This window comes from Euprymna scolopes, chromosome 10 (assembly GCF_053919585.1).
Source record: "Euprymna scolopes isolate OS-2025 chromosome 10, ASM5391958v1, whole genome shotgun sequence".
Taxonomy (NCBI): Eukaryota; Metazoa; Mollusca; class Cephalopoda; order Sepiida; family Sepiolidae; genus Euprymna; species Euprymna scolopes.
The window spans coordinates 81,759,139-81,780,724 of NC_136491.1; the positions used below are offsets into that span (position 1 = coordinate 81,759,139).

General features: G+C 33.4%; 1 protein-coding gene and 1 pseudogene across 1 annotated transcript in view; one reads left to right on the top strand and one right to left on the bottom strand.

The window, feature by feature from the left end:
- LOC145286119 (uncharacterized) overlaps positions 1-21,586 on the top strand; it is a 235,108-nt gene that overhangs the window by 20,008 nt on the left and 193,514 nt on the right. The window lies entirely within an intron of this gene.
- On the bottom strand, positions 1,763-1,879 carry LOC145286589 (5S ribosomal RNA; annotated as a pseudogene).

Consider the following 21,586-nt stretch of genomic DNA (forward strand, 5'->3'; position numbering starts at 1 on the left):
TTCATTCTGAAAGTGATTCTATCTGAACTATATATAATTTGCTTTTTATATTATTACCTCCTATATATTTTTATTTATGTAAAATCAGGTATTTTTATTTTAATGTTGAACTCTGTATGAACTGTTGGCATGAGCTGCTTTTTCCATATTTATATTTTTTAAATTTTGTGACTAAAAATCAAAACTTTTAGTTTCATCCTATGCAGCAAACAGCAAATACATAGAAATGTTAAAAGTTTATAGCGTGTCTACTGGACTATTGTGCTGTTTTTCTTCTGATTAGAAGAATTGCATTCTTTGAAACTCTGCGGATTAAAGAGCACCTAGCTACCAGCTTTGGAGTATTCTGCCGAATAATAAAAACATTTTGTAAATTTCTACTTCACATCTCTGTTCTTATTATTCATATATATATATATATATATATACTAGCAAAAGTATCTGTCGTTGACTGGGTTCAAAAACAGCCTACAGAAAATGGACTCTGATTTATGAAAGTATGATTGCTTATGAAAAGGAAGCGTTGTAAAGAGATAGATTCGAATTTGGGGTATCAAAACCAAAGAAAAATATGATGAAAGTAAAAATAAAATAGATAAACCCCATAATTTATTATACCATACCTGTTCACACTGAAACACTTATCACAATATTCTGTGGATCTATATTAAAAAAACCTTGTTAAACATTGTGATATATTTCCATTCTATGGAGGAAAGGTGCGAACGAACACCCCATAATTTTATCATACCATATTTCTTCAAACTGAAACATAATTATCAAAGTATACTTACGCAGATAGATATGAAAAGTCTTTATTAAAGTGTGTGCCTATTTTCATTCTATGGAGGCCAGGCGCGAACGCAGACCCCACAATTTTATTATACCATCTCTATTTAAGTTAAAACATACTTACCAAAGTATTATGTACATCTATATCAAAAACACTAGTAAACGTTTTTTTTTTTTTTAATTTTAAAATTTTTTTATTTCCATACTTTGTGGACCAAGCGTGAACGCAAACCCCACAATTTTAATGAACCACCGTTCTGCCAGATCAAACGTACCCATTCCTGTGTCTCAATAGATCTTCTATCATTATATTGAATAAAGGTTTTTAAAATAGTCAACCATATAGGAGCCTATTCGTGACCACACACACACAGCTTTATATTATAGATATATATATTTAATTTAAAAAATGAGGAATAATAGTTAGAACTTTATTAAATCATCAGGTCAATAAGGACGAAAATGAAAGGAAAACAAAAAATAACCTCTTTAAGTCATCATATTTCGATTAGATTAGAGATTCTTTTCAATTTTTCTCTCATTTTCCTCCTCATTGACCTGATGATTTAATAAAGTTCTATGTAACTTTTATTCTTGATATTTTAATCTATGATTTGCTCCTCTTAACCATGTAGAGCTTCTACTATTCTGATAGGTTTGCTTTATTAAAGAAAATATATATTAAGTTCATTTATTTTTTAACTGCGTTATTGTGTGTGTGTGTGTGTGTGTGTGTGTGTGTGTGTGTGTGTGTGTGTGTGTATATATATATATTATATAAAAGAAAAACAAAAAAAACAGGCTCCTTCAGTCTTTAAAAAATTATGGATACCCATGAAGGGGTCCCTGCGCATTAAATTTTTGTGGCAGGTGAGCAATCTCTAACCACACCTCTCTCAGGTTAAATTCCAGTACCAAGTGAAGTGTCTGTACAGGACAACTGGAAACAAATGCAAAGATAAGCAGAAAGCACATACAGCGCCTAGAATTCCCAAATGGTCACCCATCTGGTACTAACCAGGCTCAACATTGCTTAACTTTGGTGATCTAATGAGAACTGGTGTGTCAACACGATTATGCCGTACATATATTACATATTATATTATATTTCTATGTATGAAGGTCAGGTTTAAACTAATTAAACGATCATTACGAATTTTCAAATGAAAAATAGCAAAGTGCAACAAGCCATGTAAAAATGCATTAGAGATGCGGACATCTACATACAGTCTTAATGTTCGTCCAAGGTGACTTTAATCTGGATATGATTGGTATGGTGACTACCCCTTCTGGTGAACTGTTCCATGAAACGGAAACAAAGAATTCTGCTTCTTCTATTGAAATGAAAGTGCATATAATCATCCTTCACTGGATTCCATAGAGATTATGGTTTGATAGTCTGATGAAAACTCCTTGTAAGGTAGATTTAAATTTCAGAAGAGAGCTCCTACACATGAAGGTAGATAATATAGGTTATATTTAGTTTAATTTATTTTTTATTAGAGAGGATAAAGAGAGGATAGATGCCTAACATGAAAATTCAGATGGCTTTGATGTTTGTGAAATTTTAATTAGGTGCTAATGCACTTACTGATCTGTGCTATTTTTTAAATCGTATTTCCAAGTTTAATTAAAGTTTTATGTTTTTTTTTTTATTCAATTGTAAGGTTAAAGTACAGAATATGTACAAAACACCCTACCCTCCCCATGTTAAGAATGGCGTTTTAAATAATAACGTTATTATTTACGTCCGGATCAGTCTCTGCACTAGTACCAATATAAAGATCGGTCGAAAATTAAATTTTAATGCGTTTGGCGAAAATTAGATTTTTAAAAATTTTTAGAATTTCCTGATTGTTAATGACAGAACGACAGAGAAGCTAATAACCAAGAAATTATAGCAGTCATGTTGGATTGTTATGTATTTAAAAGACAGATATCAACAAAACTTTATATTGACATTAAAAAAATTAAAACACTTTCAGAAGAATAAAATTATACAGGTAGGTAGAAAAGTAAATGTTATTGCATTTGATAACAGAAAAGATTCAAGTTTGCCCAGCTGGGCCAACTTGTCTTTGTACCGGAAAAATATCCAGTAAATCAAACATTGTTTAGTAAATCTTTTTTTTTTTTTTTTGCATTACCATACACCAAACATGGATATAAATATCACTAAAACATCCGCTAGGTCATAAGCTTCGTTTCGGTACCTTACTTGCCTGGGTGGATTGCCTGTAGGCTGAGATAAACCGCGTCTCTATCTGTCTCTGTCTCTGTCTCTCTCTCTCTATCTCTCTCTCTCTCTCTCTCACGCACGCACACACACAATTTATAAGATACTGCCCCTCCCCATTTTTGTGCCGTTAACCATGCAAAGTCATTGCGCTTAATTCATAAATATGTTCTATGCTTTTGCTGTAATTCAGGAATTTGTCTCAAAAATACATTACTCTCTTAGCAAATGAATAATTAAGTAAATTTGTCAATAGGCCTTGTTTTCAGAATGTGCCGCGAGAATAACTATCTCGGTTGAGGAGAAATAGTTAAAAAAAAAAAAAAAAAAAAAAAAAGTGTCTAAAAGTCATTAATTATTTTGAAAGTTTCAATTGGTTAGCCTCACGGCTTGTCTTATCTTCCATCTTATATTCAAGCTGAATGACGAGCAATTAATTGTAAGTGCAATTTAATATATATATATATATATATATAATATGTGTGTGTGTGTGTAGCGTTCGAATGCAAAACGCAATAAATGACATCTTCAAAATCATGAAACTAATTACTACAAAAAAAATGTCGCATTTCAACACACGAGCACACCAAAATCATGTTTTGATAACGACATAATGTTTTATTATTATTATGATTATTATTATTATTATTATTATTATTATTTCAATCGAGATAAACTTATTGTTGAAATCTAGATTTAATATATTCGTTCTTTTATTGTTTAATGTTTCAAGACAAATTGGATTTATCACGGTTTGCATTTGGCCTCTTCATATATATATATATATATATATATATATATATATATATATATATATGATCTTCTTTCTGTACATAAAGTTACAACACAATCACGTTAACACAAGATCACCGAAGTTAAGCAACGATGAATACGCTGACTGATCCCCATACAGAGGGTAAAATCCCTCAATGGGGGTCCTGGATATAACCTAAAACTATATCCAGTGGTAAGGCCCCAGCTTGTGGGTTTTGGGGAGTGTAGAGCCACCCTTTAATTACCATTGCTCCCAGGTCCACTCTGACCTAGAGTGGTAGTACCTGTTAGGGTCCCAACTATGGGTTGAATAGAAACAGACGTGAAAACAACAAATATATTCTATTAAAAAAAATTTTCTTCAAAATCTTTGGATTCGGCATTAAATAACCTGAAAAGGGTTGATATGCCGTAAAACAAAAACAACCAACCAACCAAAACATGAGATTCTACTTTTTTAGGCGATTATATATGAGCACACTGAAACATTATTTTAGAATTTATAATGGGGGTTCGCTTGTGCATATAACTATAATGTAAACTGATCCCATTTCGGTACATTATAATTTTTAAAGCAGTCAAGTAATTTTTACCACTGCCGATCAGCAAAATCATAAAATCACATGTAATTGCTATATTTTTCGTATTGCCACTCGTACTTAGGGTTAGTAGTAGGAAAGAAACGTGGTTTTTATGACTTTTAACAGTACTATATATTAATATGATAGCATGTGTGTTATTTATTTTGTGTGTCACGATTACATCCGAATGAGTATTGTTTAATTATGGATTCTCATTTCTTATAAATAATTTTACCAAGAATTCTTCATAAGTTTTGGTTTTGATTATAGCTGATGATTCAAGAAGATTTTAGAAGAGCTGCCACAAACTGACAAAGTGTGGATGCAAGAGATTGTGCTGGAAGGTGCAAGTATGTCAAGAATGGGTTAGGCTGTACTATATTCTGTAGTTACCCTTGCCAGACTTCCTCTGAAAAATCAGATGAAAAGTGAATGAACTTAGACCAGAATAAGTTGTGTATTGTTGGAAATATGGACTCTTGGACTTGGGCATAGGTAGCATTTGGCATCACTGGCAGCCATTCTACAAGATGACTGCCATAATGTGGGCTTAGAGTGGTTAGTTGTGTTTCCACATCAAACTGGCAGATGAACTTGTAATGTACCTGGGTAAAAAAACTTATTGACATGTAGATACTATGATATTTTGTCATTAAAAGGACATATAACGGCCATTTTCCAAAATGGCCGGTATATTAAAATTTCAGGTGGCTAGCATTTTTTTCTCCAAATCTAACATAAAATCAATAATTCTGCCAACTTTTATGCTTGTATCATAAAATGAACGATTGTTTCACTTATTTGTTCCACTGTTAACATTTTATCTGTTGCTCCACGCCTTCATGTGAGAATAACATAAAAAATGAGAACAGTAGTCTGGATAATCTAAATAATAAAAGTTATCAATCCGCATCTAAAAAAAATTCTGCGTACACCGCATAATAATGGTGACACATCGATACTTGCTAGATCACCAAAGTTAAGCAACATTGAGCCTGGTCAATACTAGATGAGTGACTGATTCTGGAATACCAAACGCTGTATGTAGGAGAATATCGACACTTCCTTGCAGGAGTTGTAAAAACCTAGCATTGTCATCTCTCCTAATGGGATATACATGGGACTGGGGACCACTTGTGAATTTCATATTCCCATGAAACTTCCTCTTTCAGAGGAAGCTGGTTAAATCCACATTAGGATTAGCACCGCAGTTTTATTTCATTTTTTTTTTTCATCTCAAATATTCTGAAACATAATCATGTGTTTTTGTCATTTTTTTCTTAAAGTGGTATGCATCCTTGCTTAGTGCAATGTCACATTGACTCTTTTGAACCATTTCTTTGATTTTTTTTTTTTTTTTTTTTTTTTTTTGGTCCCCCCCCCCGACAAAAGGAGGGTGAACCTGTAAATTCACCCTTGTCTGTTCGTCCGTTCGTCTGTCTGCACTTTTCTCAATAACTATGCGTTGGAATCTTTTGAAATTTTGTAGAAACATTAAGCATGATATGAGTAAAAAAAATAACAACGGATTTTCCGGGAAAATTATGATTATGGGAAGGGGGAGGCTAAATGGAGGAAGGGCAAATCCTGAACTTAGTCATTTTTTTTATGCCTCGTTCACTGTGCACTTACGGTGGACCATGTATGCTTCATTTTTTTTTTTTTTTTTTTTTTTTTAATTGGGGTCATTAATAAAATCAGTTCTCCTAAAACGGCAGTGGGGCATTGGATTTTTACAACGCCAAAAAGCAACTACTTGAATAGCCACCCGCTTTCTTTCTCGTGACAATTGTTCATCCCCCCCCCGCAAAAAAAGCAAAACAAAAAAACGTCTGACCAAACGAACCGAGGACGTGAATAATTCATTTTATGCATCAACTCGCCCACACAGACTAACGCTATGCAACCAGTCGCAATGTTTCCAAAATAGTTGGATGCTTTCAAAGTCAACCTTTTAAAGAGCACATCATAGTTGCAGTAAAAAAAATGGTGCCTCTTTACTTATTGTATTTTTTTTTAAATAGTATTTTCAAGTTAAATTCAAATTTTACGATATCTTTTTATCATCAAATTGTATGGCGAAAGTACAGAATAGTTAAAAACACTATCCCCTCCCAATATTAAGAATGACTTTCTAAACATTATTTCAATACAGTACAATAAGTGCTCAATAAATTTTAAAGGAACATTTAGTGGAAGTAGTAGTTTTGTAGCAAGATTGTTTGAGGGTGGGGGAGGGGATACGTGGTGTTTATATTGTGACAAAAACTATGCAAGGTCAAGTTTTAAAAGTTAGCGAAGAATACGTTGATGGAATCGAAATGCAATAATGTGAGATCTAAAAAAAAAATAAAATAAACAAAAGTGATGTGGGGATTTGTTCAGGTATCCACAAAAAAAAAAAAAAAAAAAAAAAAAAACAATTAACAGATACATATAAGAGGAAACATAAGTCACCGCTTGTTTATAATTGGATCTATTTTTATATGTAGTATTAATTTACATGAGTAGAATAGCCGCTAAAAGAAGGACGAATTGGGTTGGACGGAGTTGAGTGTCCGACATTGGAGAGAAAACATCGAAGCTGAGATCTGTTGGTGTGAATTATGGTGTTAGTGAAGATGAGGTCAATCCGTTTTCTTTTCTGGATTACAATAACTCAACGAAGATGTCCCCAGCGAAGAAAAGCAATAACCAGTGGAAGAAATGGCGTTTATAGGTTTTATTTTCTTTAATCTTCTCTTCTCTACAAATGCATAAAAGTTAATGCAGACTTTATAGACTCAAAGTAACAAGTCCTTTTTTTTTTAATTATCATTTTTATGTACAGCTTCAAAGAAATCATTCTGACTGTTATTATTATTTATACTTAGTTATTCGATACAGTTTAAGAATGAATGGCATTGACTGATTTATTCCATTATACAATAAGCCGACGATTAACACAATTCCAGTTGTAAAGCCGTTATTTTCGTCCAGACCACGGCCACCGAGAGTAAGAAGAAGGGCCGTTAACTGAAAAATGTCTGCAATGTAGGTAAGATTTGGCAGACTGTCAGTACTATATGAGGGCCATTTGAAAAAGAGCAATAGAACATTTTTAAAAAGAAAAAGGAACACAGTTCGACTAATACTTAAACTGAACTTTATTTAATATAAAATATAAATATTATCTATGTAAAATTTAGTAATTTTATAGCAATATACAATTTAATACTGATAAAACTGAATTATGAATTTAGGGAACAAACAATTAAAGAAACATTAAACGCAAATATTTTTTGGCCTTCGGAACAAGATCACAGTGTAGTATCTGTTTTGATGCTACCCTTTACCTTTTCTGTCCTCAGTCGGTGGAGGAGAAATCTTTCATGACTGAGATTATTTTTGTTCCTATCCAGAGTGCCCCTTATGGGAAGTTGGATTTTCCCCCACAAGATTATCTATTGAAATATTTAAATAACTATTACTTTAAATACAGAAATTATATTTAAAGTTTTGGTTTTCTGTTTTTCTATGTCCATTTTTCCCCCATGTTTTTCATCAAAATGTGTAGCGTATTAGTTGTCTCACAGGCCACTATCAGTGATCGCTCACTGATAGTAATCTGTGGTGTTCCCTGGAGACCAAGTGACAACAAGTCTCCCCAGATTTCCAGTGTTCTCCACCTCTTGACCATTTGTGCAGATGATTGCATGTTATCGCAACAGCCGTTATCACTGATTTCTCATTGGCATCGGCCATTGGTGTTTCCTGGGGTTTAGATGACAAAATGCTTCCCCAAAGTCCCAAATTTGAACTGCACACTTCCAATGGAGATTTGGTCAGTACACTCTCACCTCGGTCTTTCCATACTCTCTGACCCTTCACAACTAGTTGGTGTGGTGTGGCATCAGTCGATGTCATCTACACCAGTTTTCTTATTATTACTATTATTATTATTATTATTATAATAAGGGTGCTTGTGCAGTGTACACACGTGTATTTTAAATATTATTTTCAAGTTAAATTGAATTTTGGGTTTGTTTTACTATACACATAGATTCGAAAAAGTTGTCAAAAAACAAATATATACCAAATAAATGTTATCAAAGGCGAGATAAGTTACTCTTCTACCTTACTGGAGAGGTTTTTAGGGTTTTGTATTATTATGCACATAGATTCGAAAAAGTGGTCAAAAATCAAATATATACCAATAAATGTTATTAAAGGCAAGATAAGTTACTCTTCTACCTATCTGGAAAGGTTTTTAGTGGTTTTACTCACTTTAAAACGTGTAATCGCTTCGAAAATCATACAATGCTTATCGATATATTTTTAAAATAAAAATGTCGCTATATTTGGTAGAAAAGTAACTTCTCTTGCCTTTGATAACATTTATTTGTTATATATTTGTTTTTTGACAACTTTTTCGAATCTATGCGTATAGTAAAACAAACCCGTCTTGTAAATTATTTACAGTTAAAATGTCATAAAAACAAGAAATTGAAGTTTTAAATATATTTCAAAGAAATAAATTACGCCTGATGCTAAAATATTGATAATTCACCGATCGTAAATAAAAAATAAAAATAAATAAATAAACTGTCGTGAAAAAGGCTTACTTTAAAATATTGGAAAATACTCAGTGAAAAGTTTTGTTTATTATTAAAAGACTGAAAAATATTATATAAAAATTGTTTGTTTTGCAGTAAAAAATAAATAAATAAAATGAAATATCTGACTTTTCCGATAAAAATAAAAGTTCAAACACGAATTCACTTACGATATTTTGATTAAAATGATCCCAAATGTGCAATTATAATAATTATTATCCGAATGGAGAATTGTTCTTTCTCTTTAGAACATACATGCACAATCGGTAACACATATTGGTAGCCATATTTTTTCATGCTAGTTAGCATAACCACGTGGTTAAATATCGGAAGCTGTCTATACCTATAACTTAATCAGGAAGTGACGTTATGCTGTCATATGTATCGGCCTTCTTTCTCGTTAGCCACGGTCCAGACTGACAAGCCAACCTTTTGTGTACTACACTTAAAGGCTTCCATACTTACAACCGAACGCATAGTTAAATGCAATATCGAAATAGCTACATTCGCCGCCATTTTGTAGACAGTTTTGTTCGTTAAATAAAACTTGGTTGCAGTTTCAAGTAATTATCAGCTTTTTTTTATGACATGTTAAAGAAAACATAATTAGATCAGACTTTTAGTTCGGTTGTCAAAAGGAAAAGAAGCGGTTGCATATTGTTAACGACTGGGGTTACCTGTCGTCACATGAGATAATTTTTATGCGCAAATGAAAGATGAAAGTTCTGAACTTGCACCAAAAGAGAAAAGTATATATACTCCAAAAATAAATACAAAAAGTTACATCGAAGTGACAGTTTTCGAAGAAAAGGACACGAACCGTTTATATTAATTAAGCCAATTTACTCGGGGAAATAATCTATATACGCTGAAGCAATTTAATGTTCATACGTTCGTTATCACCCTTCACCCCCAACTTTTTAAAAAACGATTGGATCGTCTAATCACTAAAGATGCAATGCAAGTAATTAAACAAAACATTTTGCTCAAACTAAGATACACATTGCTTTTAAAACTTGTTCCATCCAAAGATGGTACAATTTATCTATCTATCTATATAATTATAAAACTCAAATGACCTTGTAACGGGTGTTGTAACCCACATCCCGTTTACGACTTCCCCGTACATAAACATAAACCCACAACAGCGTAAGCACATAAAAACAAATCGCTGCTTTTGCAGAATTTGACCTACGCACTGAACATGGGAAGGGTGGGGGTGTTTTGCAACTATACTGTCACAATTTTCTTACAAATAAATCAACTTTGACCCGTTGACAACCATAAGAACAATTTATAATGGCAATTTCCCCACGGCCTTCCTTTTTTTTTTTTTTAATTTATTCTCCATTTTTTAATACACCTTTCTTAAAAACATTCATACATCTTCTTCTACACTACCAACATAAATAACCCCAAAAATGATTTTTTTTTAAAAATTTGCGTTACAAATAATCAACGTGAAAATAAAACATTGTTTTACTGTGTACGTTTTCAGCGTCCCAATTGTTTTGTTTTTTTCGCGTTTAAATTAAGATATATCAAAATTTAAATTTAAGTATTAAGGTATCTGTTCAGTGCATATTTATCTAGAAGTATGGCAAACCACTTATAATTCAATGATTGTAAGTTTTTTTTTTTTTCAAAAATAAACAATTATAAACAGAACGACTCGTAGAAATCTATCTATATTCTTTTTTCATTTTAATATACTTTCATAGAAATGTTTCTGTTATGTCATAAAAACTATTTTTTATATCACAAGTGTCACGCTCATACATTAATTGCATAGCTAAAATAAAATACTGACCCAACGGGTCACGGGTAGTCTAGTTAGTTATATACCAGAGTTCGCATCATATGTCTAAAGAATGGAAATGGGAATATGTCAAAGATTCCTACAAGAGTTTTGGAGATAGACCGTCATATTCTAAAGCTATATTAATCAGAGAACTTTAGACATGTTTGGTTAAGCAATTTTTTTGTTAACAGTGGCAACGTTGGCTCATCATAGCAGTAGTACCTCCCCACGGGACAGAGTTAGGCACCAGGGTCGTTTTTTAACGTGGAGAAAAGGTACAAAAATAAAAACTTGTCTCAGTCGTGAAGGGCTGTTCCTCCACTGACAGAACAAGAAATGGATATACTACACTTTGATCTTGCCCAAAAGGCCAACCACAGACTATGTTCACTGCTAGTATCAGCAGAACTTCTTTTCTCTTCTCTTTTGACAACACAAGAAATAAACAACATCCGCCAAAATGCATGTGAACAATGTGGCATCCAAAACAAAACCAACTCTTAAGTGAAAAAATCTGTCTCCTTTTATTTAGCAATTTTGGGACACCCGTCAATTCCTAAATTTGCATAATTGCCCTTGTCTTGTAATCAAAAACTTTCAGGTTCCAGTGCTATAATGTCCTTACAGCAGGCACATGCTAATCGTGGTTGCTTATCTCTTCATCTCCACACTGTCACCACACGAGAGTACTTCAATAAATGTTTGAATTTGAACAAGGATGGTACAATAATATCGTAGGTATCTATGTTCCTGCTGGATGTCGATGTAATGCAAACAGGAATATACTACAGAATAATGATGCAAATGTTGACTTTCCATGGGTCCCATTCATAAGGAGGGTTTGCGAAGTTGTGCATTTATGAAACTTATCTTTATGTGAAAATGTGTTCTGTCAAGAAGTGTGAATACTGCAGATCCAATTCTTGGTTCCTTAGTCGTAGTAAGAAAGCTTTGAAAAGGCCGTCTAGGTCTTGTGTCATGGCAGTCCATCATTAACTGACCTCGACCTTAGTAGTGAAACTAGAAAAAGGGTAGATTTAAGCATTCGAGTTATCTACAGTGGCATAGCAAGTAGTGGTGGTGGGAGGCGGTCCGCTCCGGACATCATGTACTAGGGGGCGGCATTTTGAAATGGTAAAATTAGAAAATAGAAAAAATAAATAAAAATAGAATAAATAAATAAAAGCTAACAAAAAATCTGAAATTTCATACCAAAATGAGTCTTAAAGGTTGTAAAAAAAAAAAAAAAAAAAAAATGGGGACTTTTGGAGGTATCGGAGTCTGAAAAATGTGTCCCTATTTTCTGATTCTGATTATTTACCAATAATGAAAAATTAAGTTAAATATTAAAAGAATATTTAACTTAATTTTTCATTATCGGTAAATAATTGATAAATATTTATTGTTTTTAAATTATCACTAAAACTAAAATGATAATAGCAAAATACGATGTACATTTATTTTACTTGTAAGACAAAAATAAAAATTTGTTTTTTTAATTGCATAAATTCTCTAGGTAACTTTTCAAAGAAAGCAGTTGATTCACACGTTTCGAAAAATGTTGAAAAATTAAGCAAAACCTTTTTGTCGAGAAAAATACTTTCAAATATCACTGATAATTCAATTATGCAATGGAAAATTGGACACTGGAAAATTAGCAACAGGAAATTACATAATTTTGGAATTGTAGAAACATTAAGCGACTACGAAATAAAAATCGACTGAAAACAGATGTTTATGATCGTCCTATTAGTGGATATAATTTTAAATAGGAATTAAGCGGTAGACCTCAAATACTATTTAAATGGCTTTCTATTCGATAGTTTAAATACTGTCAAAATTCCTTTCAAGTTTCAAACAGCTATAGAGTAATTGATTTTTTTTTCGAACTATTGACAAAATTTTATAACGTATTTACGAATAAAGCGAAATGTATTATGATAAATAATAATAATAATAGGATTTTAATTTATTACTTTTTATTAATATAATAATTGTAAAAGATAATACAAGAAAAGTATCCTTAAAACGTGCACCCAACTTAGAAAAATCGACTTATTTGCTTTCAAACAGAGTAAATATTTAAAAATATGTGTATTTCTGTGAAAGGCACTTGAATCCTATTTAAAACTATATCGTCTTAAAGAATGGTCTTAAAATCTATCTTCAATTGACATTTATTCCGTAGATGTTTAATTTTCATACCTTACCAAAATTAGTTCTCCGAAGTCTAATTTTGCTAAATTCAATTAAATTAAAATAAAAATATAAAAAGTGATTTTTTTAATGTTTTTGATTCATTTATCATTTGATTAATTATATGGTGGTTTTTGTCCGGGGTCCTTTTGTCCGGTGCCCTAGCTAGCATTGGCAAAGCTTACAAGAAGTTATCAAAAAATGTGCTTACAAAAACAAACTTTTGATAATTTCAAAGTCTTAGCCTCAGATGAATTGGACAGTGATAAAATTAATAAATTCAAACCTTTTGCATTTTTCTCTTTTTTTTTTTTTTTCATTTTTCTTAAACTTTTTCTTCTAGGGGATGGGACATCCAACCAGATGTCTGACATTTACCCCTATTTTAGTGAGTCCAACCAAGAGATCTTTTCAGGATTCTAGCTGTCCCTTTCAGTGCAATCGTTTGTATTTCACTTGCACTTGGTTCACCGGGTATGCTTGCTATGCACTTTTTAAAGTTCTTTTTCATAAGCCCAGTTGCTCCTATGATGACTGGTATAATTGAAACGTCTATGCGACAACATGTGTTGGTTCATATCTTCTTTGATTTCGGCTTATTATTGAGATGAATTTGGCATTAACAGGATTAGTAGATTCAAAACTTTTCACACCTATATGCGATAACACTTGTTGGTTCATTTTTTTTTTTTCAGTTTGTGTCTACTATAACAAAATTTCTGAATAAGAGAAGACAGTTTTAGATGGCAGTATAAAGCAATAAAATCTCAGGCTACCAATAAAAATTATTTTGGGCGAATAATATTTTTGATTCCATTCAACAATTTAGTTTTCAAGTTTCCCATACGCTAAGAGGACACACAAAAGACATTGAAAATTTACCAATATAAGATGTGTATGTTTTAAACTTATTTTAAAGACATTCAAAATATTTCATGAATTGGAAATTGATTAGTGAAATATATTTTTATTTTTGTTTCATGTTTAAACTTTTATTTTAATGTAATGCAAAGGTTCGAATGGTTTCATTTGTAAAAGTTAAATACATTCTTTTACAAGGTAGAAGAGTTACTTACCTTGCCTTTGGTAACATTTATTCATGTCGTATTTATTTTTCTCTCCTTTTTTGTTTTCTTAGTCTGCAAAATCTTCAACCAGGTGGGAAGAAATAAACAAAAACGTAAATTTAAGAATTTAAAATGGGGGACTATTTCACGTGAAAATTTAATCATATATATATATATATATATATATATATATATATATATATATATATATAAGTGAAAATGTCTGTCTGTCTACAATTCCTTACCAAATAACTCTGTCAATTTTCGGTCTACAGACTCGAGATTTGACATAAGGAGTATTGAGATTTGGGAAAATCTTTGTAATTGCTTTTCGGCCAGAAATTTGACTGTTAAGGGGACAAAGTTCAACGATTTGACCTTTGAGAATTCTACCAAACTCCTCCACCTATTTTGGGTCTAAATACTTGAAATTTTAGATGTAGATTACTTGGACATGGATCTAACTTAATAATTTGATTTGAGCCTAAAAGAATAAGTGTTAAGTGGGTCAAAATTGGGGTCAAAGTTTAAAAAGAAAATGACTTCTGCCTGCGGTCTCTACAAAATTACGCTTAAGCCAATTTTGGGTCGAAACATTTGAAATTTTACATAAAGTGTATTTAGACATAGGCCAAGTTTTTTAATCGTCTTTTTTGCTAAAAATTTGGTTTCTAAAGGGTCAAAGTTCAAAAGACTTTACTATTGCGGTCTCTAGCAAACTATTAAGCCAATTTTGGGTCTAAACATTTGAAATTTTACATAAAGGGTATTCGGACATGCAGCGAGCTTTTTAATCAGTTTTTGGGCGAAATTTTGGCTGGCAAGAGATCAAAGTTGAAAGAGTTGACCTTTGCAAACTCTACCAAACTCCTCTGCCAATTTTGGGTTTAAAGACTTGAAATTTTAGATGTAGGTTACTTGGACATTGGTCAAACATTTTAATTTAATTTGAGCCCAAAATAATAAGAGGTCAAAATTGGGGTCAAAGTTTAAAAAAAAATTGATGTCTGCGGTCTTTACCAACTTTTCTCTATCGTAGATAAGGAAGCCTATTATATAGAAAGGCATTACCGTACATATTCACGCTTTTTAATATATACATATGCGCATAAATTTATGAAAGGTACATAGGGCTCGAGCAAAGCCGGGCAAAACTGATAGTGTAAAATAAACCTCCATATTCGAGCTATTCTAGCGTTTTTTAAGACAGTTAAGCAAAAATTGATTTTCTTCAAGTATTTTTGATTTTTCCCTGAAAACATTTTTACCCCCCCCCCAAAAAAAATATAAATTATTTTCAAAATTAAAAACTTCCGTGGCCACAATACAAATCGTACTAGATTTGAAGAAAATACACTAAAAAAGTTTTACCCTTCGATTTTTTTTTTATTCTACATCAACCTCAACTTTTGTGAGGCGTGAGGGAGTTTGTTGTTAAAAAAGCATATACATTTTTTTTTTGTTTCTAAAACAATCTTAAAACATCCATTCCTTAGGCACTCTTGACTAAAATCGTATGCAAGATGGCCACCGCAAACGGATGTAAAAAATGGAACGGAATACAAATTTTAGCAAAACGAAATTAGCGAGTCGACTGTATAGCCTAGCAAGGAAAAAAAAAACAACTCGATTGCTAATAAAAACAACTAATAATAAGCATGTTTTAATTTTTAACTACTCTGTACTTGCTATGAATATATTAAAAATGAAATGAAATATTGGCCTTCGGGACAAGATCACAGTATAGTATCTGTTCTTCAGATGCTGCACTTCAATTTCTTGTTCTGTCAGTAGAGGAGAAATCCTTCACGACTGAGACAATTTTTTATTTTTGTTCCTTTTCTCCACGTTAAAAAACGACCCTGGTGTCTAATTCTGTCCCTTGGGGAGGCATTGTAAATAGGAATAATGAAATGAAATAACTAAGAATTTTTTTTTGTTCTTTCAACTAGACTATAGTTTCATATAACATTTTGATAAACAAAAGATACCGTAAACATTGAGTTTCATCGTCCTTTCTCTACATAATTAACAAAACAATGAAATGAAAAAACTAAAAATTTTTCGGGTTTTTTTTTCCAAAATGGGCGAAACAATAAATAAAAAATGTTACCAAAAGCAAGCTAAATTACTTTTTATCTAACCAGATAAGTTTTTTTTGTGTTTTAATTTATCTATTTACATTTTTTCACACTACTTTTATTCTTAAGTAAAAAAGACTTATTTGCTATTCTGGAAGATTACATTATTTTTTAGTTATTTCATTTGATTGTTTTTGTTTTTGTTTTAATTTTCATTTCATTTTTTTATTTTGGTAATTATGCAGAGAAAGGACCATGAAATTCAACTTTTACCGTATCTTTCGTTTATGAAATTGTGAAACTACAGTGCTGTTTGTGAAACTACGGTCCTATTTGGAAGTTGTTGCTGTTGTTTTTTTTTTGGGGGGGGGTGCTAGGCTGTACAGTAGGCACTAATTTCGTTTCACTAAAATTTGTGTTCCATTTCAGTTTTTACATCCATTTACAGCTGCCATCTTGTATACGAGTTTAGATTACCCATTCCTTGTATTTTTCTATAATATTTTGAAAGTATTTAATTATTATTTTAATTATTATTTTAATTATTTTTTGGAGTTTGTTTTACAATATACAGAGATTCGAAAAAGTGGTAAAAAATAAAAATACAATAAATAAATGTTACCATTGGATATAACATTTACTTTGCAACCTATCTGAGTCATTTTATTGATGTTTTAAAGTAGTTTTAAACACTCTTCATTTCATCTCAAATATTAACTTTTTACGAGTTATATGAATTAAAGATGGTGAAAAATGTCCCCCTATTCTTCTTCGTTGGGAAGGAGCGAGGAGCTTCGTTTTCAGATTTGGTTTCATGAGCATTTTTGAAGATTGAATTGTGCAAAAATGGAAAAGTGGTCAAAAGCAAATATATAACATTTAAAATAGAAAATAAAATGAAAGCTTCGTTCCCCATCAATTTCTTTGGGGGTGGCGTGTAGGTTTCTCTCTCTCTCTCTCTCTCTCTCTCTCTCTCTCTCTCTCTCTCTCTCTCTCTCTCTCTCTCTCTCATATATATTTTGGGGGTTAGGTATCTCAGAAAACTGATTTTGGGAGAGTATCTCACCTTTTGTGGTACTAGTATGGACCAACTTATGCAGAGAAATACTGTGCTATTTTTTAAAATAGTATTTTTAATTTTTAAAAAATATTTGTGTGAATTTTCAAAGAAGATATCGTAATGTAGAGAATGAAGTCGAGTGGTGCAGGATTCCGTAAAAAGCAAAAAACTAAAGAGGAAGCAAAAAAAGAATAGGGGTGTGCTGTTGAAATTCACTTCTATAGCCGAAATGGCAAAAACAAAAGGCGAAAATAATTTGGACATGTCACCCAAATCTCTCAGATTTTCTTTAGACTTTTGTTTGCATTATAAAACCTAGACATGTGAAATTTTTTAACTCCAAGCGTTTTCCAAAATATTACATTTTTAAAGATTGCAGGTACATTGCGAAATCTTTACACTACGAAATTAGATTCTAAGTTTGCAATTGCTCAACTTAACTGAAAACCTCCAAAAATGCAGTATTTTGTAATCCGTTTCGAGTTACAAGCTCAAATTTTTAGGATTATCTAGTTTTTATAATGCCAACCATTGGGGAAAATCTGAAAAAAAATCTGAGAGATATGTGACATTTTTTCTTTGAATGATTTGATATGGAATTGACCAAGAATTTTTTTCCTTCGTAATCCCAAGAGCAGGAATATATTTTTTACCATAACCAAGTTAAGATCACAGTGAATCTGATGTAAGATTTGTAAATTTATCCTACATTATTAGAGAGGTTTTAAGGTATTGATTGGACTTGTAAAATTGCTAGGAATTTGAATTTATTAATTTAACTTTGATTATTACTACTGACCTAAAATGAACGAAACATTGATGGTTGAAAGCAGAAAAAAAGGTCTGTCAATCTTGCATTTTTGTTTTTTTAACAGTAGTCATGCTTGTCTCTTTCTTCTTCCTCTTCACAGTGAACTGTCGTGCATGAGATATCTTCCTGGCACATGAAAAAAAAACATCTTTTTTATGCTGACATTCGAAACCTGACAGCACTTAAATTTACATAAATCTTATTTTTGTCTTATTTTTTGTGTGACAGGTTCTGGGTTCGAATGCTAACCATGGGTGCTCATTCTCATGTGTCTCCACACCATTATCACACCCCTCCCTGATCTCATTATCACACAGATGGCATCCCAGAGGTGATCATTTTTGTTGCATACTCCTTCACAGAAATGGGGCTTCTTAAGAACTGTGGGCTTCCTCAGGAGCATGTACTTCCACTTCTGCCTTGTGAGAATCGTCCAGCTCTGTTTCATTATCATATGCTTAACTCGCTGACCTCACTCTTCAAAGATGTTATGCTGTCAGAATCTTCTGATGAGAAGACACTGTAGCAGGGACGCAGGTACTCCATGTGTCAGGACATCCTATACACCAGGACAGATTGTGAACTTTATTATGTCTGTTACTTTACCCAAGCTAAACTTCATCGTAGAGTAACTCTCTGGTGCTTTCACCCAAACGCAGTCTCCAACCTAGGGACTGTGCTCAGGACCTACGGATAGTGGCATAATATCTACCCCTTCACCTAGACCTCGTAATTGTAATTAGCATTAGCTGGTGTGGTCAAATAGGACTCGCTGTCTTTTGGAGTCACATTGTACCAGTAGACAGCCTCTGGTATAATACAGTCCATCCTTGCAATGATTTGTTTCACAGCATGGTGGCACTGTTTGGCTATGCCATTCCTGGCTGGACATGAATTCGACAAAATCTCAGGTTCATGCCTCATTTGTCTGCCAATATCTTATATTATTTTTTGTGGAATGCTGTGAGTAGCTCATGTCATGAGCCTTGTTCACAAAAGACCATTTCCAGTTCATGAATCCTGCTTGTGAGACTTACCATGCTGCTTCCACACTGAAAACCGTGACTAGCTACAATCCATAATAGTTGGGAAATAGTAAGCATTATACTAAGTAATGTCCATCCCCAACCATTGTTAATCACAGCTCACTTTTGATTTTTTCTTCCAGTGGACTGACATTCTTTGCACATTCATATAGTCAACTTGACTGTTGCTTTCGTCATCGCAGGACAAAACTCTTCTGACAAAGTAGTATGTCATATGCCGGGGTGTCCAGTGTTTCTGTTAATGGCCATGATGTGAATCACATCCAGCACAGCTACATACACTGCACCAATCAGAGGATGGGATCCCTCATCCTTTTTCATGGCATTGAACCATCACTGGTATGCACGTCAGTTAGCTGGCTACATTGTGAATTGACAAAACCAATGTCATGTCCACTGAGATTGTTTTATCAGTTCTTTCAGTGTGTTAATCATTTCCTAATGAACATCTTACTGGCAGACTTAGTGTGAACTTGGGCTTTCCCGCTGAGAGTGTCTGACACCTATTCATATATGCATGCAGTCTGCCTTTACATCCAACACCTTTGTTTGCCATTGAAGCGCTAAGTTAATTCTCTTCAACATGACATCCAGTTTGGCCAGATTAATATGCTGCGCATCATTCTTAGTCACAACTAACAAATGTTCTCAGACACTGTCCTGCATCTTTCCCATGCAACTCCGGTTGTTAGTACACTGACATCAAACCATGTGTTCAGTTCCTGGCCGTCTAAACACCAGATCCCACAAGCTGGATCATTCCACTTCACTGAATCCAGTTTCGCACATCATCTGTTTGAGTAGGGAATGTGTTACCTTGTCATCCCAGCCATTTGTGATCAGACTGTATTACCCCGTATGCAACATGGAGCCACGCACATACCAGGAGGTGCCCAACAAGCCTTCCACACAAATATGGTTCATGATGTTATGATACTAGGGACTTCCGGGATTGCGTTACTACACTTCCACCACAGGTTACCTTGCTCTCTCGAAACCACCAATCCCAGCACGTGTGTGCTGTTCCCCAGCTGTTTTAGATCCTTACATATCTAGTCCAAATCGATCCAAATGTTCCTCGACTTGAGACAGTCATAACGTCTTCATCAACACTGATATCATTGAAATAGGCTGATGTTGATGGCCCACAACTTCCTCCTGCGATAACACTCTACTGGCGATGGTCTTTATGATAAGGGGAGCCACGTTCAATCCAAACCCCCAGACATGTCAGAAAGTATATCATCCCATTGATCTCCACACTTTGGTATAGCCACAGCATATTGTGGACTGTTTCTTGGAGATATGCTCTTATGAGGTCCAGCAGTGACACAACCTCCTTTTTGGTACCATTCACATACCTTAGCAGCACAAATATCTATGTTGGCCATGAATGCACCCACATTATTATTTAGTTTGCAGTAGTCTATCACTGGCTGCACCTTTGCCTTATTCTCCTGTATCATGACCATAAGCAGAATTAACCCATTGGGAGATTTGAGTCTTTCCTCCAGGTACAGCACGAGCCAACCCTTGTCTATCCATGCTTGGAGTTCCTGATCATACTCTGATTGGATTTCTCCAGCTACTTGATATCCGGACACTCCATTACGAAATCCTTCAATTGTGCATTCATCTGCCTATTTTCATGCTGCAGTCCACACCCATCTTTATGGTTAACTGTAGCAGTAAAGTCACATTCATTGATGAAGATGGCTGTACACATGGGACTTTACTGTGACTGATCTGAACTGCACCAACTGTATGTCTAACAGTAATGCCTCCGAATGCTTTTATCGCATCAATCCCTAACAGATCAAACCCCAGTTGTCCTCCATACACTAACAGCACGTTGATCCTGACATAGTCACTTCCGTTTGTGAAAATGTTGACCCCGCCCTCCCGGCCACAGCATGCACGCGACATGCCTCCAATTGCCATGACGTTCACGCTTCCTATTTTCTAGGATCGACATCAATTTGCATCTCCTATAGTATGCAAGCATCCTGTATCAATTAACACTGAACATTGTATTCCATCAATGTAGGCGATAATCTCAGAGTACATCTTGGGGAGAATTAGGCTGATGCTGATGCCTCGTCTCGGGTCCAGTGCCCAATCTTACTGCATCAATAGCACTTAATTCCAAACATCCAGCAGTCTCTTTGTTGTCGAAAATTTATCCTCTTTCAGATAAATTCGACGCGAAAATAATTAACCTGCAAAAAAAATAAAAGGATGAAATAAAAAGGGGGGGGGAAGAATAAAATATAAAGGTCTTATTTCAAAATGAAGAAGAGATTTTATTTACAATGAAGTTGGTTGCAAATTTTTCCCTTTGCGGGCATTAAATTCAAAAGCAAAGAACGCCAAGGTAACAACATATAATGAATGGTTCTTACATTGAAAATGTCGCATCAATGAACGAATACAATATAATTCAAATAATAGTTCCTAATCACTCTCATATGCAATAAATTTTAGGAACGTACTCACAAATTGATGGCGGCCAGGCAATGTGCCTTTTTCTTTTTTTCTCAATTTAA